We start from the raw sequence: 309 nt of genomic DNA, 5'->3' as shown, positions 1-309 counted from the left end.
GCCCGGCCCGGGTTCGGAGGGCCTGCTGGAGCGACTCGCGCGGGCTCCTCGCGGGCAGGCAGGTAATGAGAGTAACCATGGCAACCCACCAGAGGAAGTGTATTCTGCAGGAGACGTTAATCCCCTCTCCCCGGAGCTGGGACAGCCTGACTTTCCATTCTCACACAGTAATTAGATACCAGCTGTCAGTGCAGGGGGGACGGCTCCGCGGCTGCAGCCCGGCTGGGGGGGCGCGCAGAGGGGGCGGGGGACACGCAGGGAGGAGGCCGTTAAAGACACAGGGACGCTTTGCGGCGGTGGGCTGGGGCG

The 309-nt window shown here is 66.7% G+C and overlaps 1 protein-coding gene across 1 annotated transcript in view; it reads right to left on the bottom strand.

The window, feature by feature from the left end:
- The window catches only part of LOC110595962 (nucleolar protein 4-like), a gene marked incomplete at its 3' end in the record, with an annotated part of 23,146 nt that overhangs the window by 22,678 nt on the left and 159 nt on the right, over window positions 1-309 (bottom strand). The window lies entirely within an intron of this gene.

This window comes from Carlito syrichta, unplaced genomic scaffold (assembly GCF_000164805.1).
Source record: "Carlito syrichta isolate Samal-C Ts95f unplaced genomic scaffold, Tarsius_syrichta-2.0.1 Scaffold95862, whole genome shotgun sequence".
NCBI classification, from domain to species: Eukaryota; Metazoa; Chordata; class Mammalia; order Primates; family Tarsiidae; genus Carlito; species Carlito syrichta.
This window is presented reverse-complemented; position numbering and strand designations above follow the sequence as displayed.